Here is a 1,008-nt window from a genome sequence, read left to right on the forward strand (position 1 = left end):
ATAGTAGGGGACTTTAACACACCACTTTCACCAATGGACAGATCACCCAAAAGGAAAATAAATAAGGAAACACAAGCTTTAAATGATATATTAAACAAGATGGACTTAATTGATATTTATAGGACATTCCATCCAAAAACAACAGAATATACTTTCTTTTCAAGTGCTCATGGAACATTCTCCAGGATAGATATATCTTGGGTCACAAATCAAGCCTTGGTAAATTTAAGAAAATTGAAATCATATCACGTATCTTTTCCAACTACAACACTATGAGACTATATATCAATTACAGGAAAAAATCTGTAAAAAAATATGAACACATGGAGGCTAAACAATGCACTACTAAATAACCAAGAGATCACTGAAGATATCAAAGAGGAAATCAAAAAATACCTAGAAACGAATGACAATGAAAACATGACGACCCAAAACCTACAGAATTCAGCAGAAGCAGATCTAAGAGGGAAGTTTATAGCAATACAATCCTACCTCGAGAAACAAGAAAAATCTCAAATAAACAACCTAACCTTACACCAACAACAATTAGAGAAAGAAGACCAAAAACACCCCCAAAGTTAGCAGAAGGAAAGAAATCATAAAGATCAGATCTGAAATAAATGAAAAAGAAATGAAGGAAACAATAAAAAGATCAATAAAACTAAAAGCTGGGAGAAGACTAAAACTAAAAGGGAGAAGACTCAAATCAATAGAATTAGAAATGAAAAAGAAGTAAAAACTGACACTGCAGAAACACCGAGGATCATGAGAGATTACTACAAACAACTATATGCCAGTAAAAAGGACAACCTGGAAGAAATGGACAAATTCTTAGAAAAGCAAAACCCTCTGAGACTGAACCAGGAAGAAATAGAAAATATAAACGGACCAATAACAAGCACTGCAATTGAGACAGTGATTAAAAATCTTCCAACAAACAAAAGCCCAGGACCAGATGGCTTCACAGGTGAATTCTATCAAACATTTAGAGAAGAGCTAACACCTATC

Source organism: Physeter macrocephalus, chromosome 7 (assembly GCF_002837175.3).
Source record: "Physeter macrocephalus isolate SW-GA chromosome 7, ASM283717v5, whole genome shotgun sequence".
In the NCBI taxonomy this organism is placed as follows: Eukaryota; Metazoa; Chordata; class Mammalia; order Artiodactyla; family Physeteridae; genus Physeter; species Physeter macrocephalus.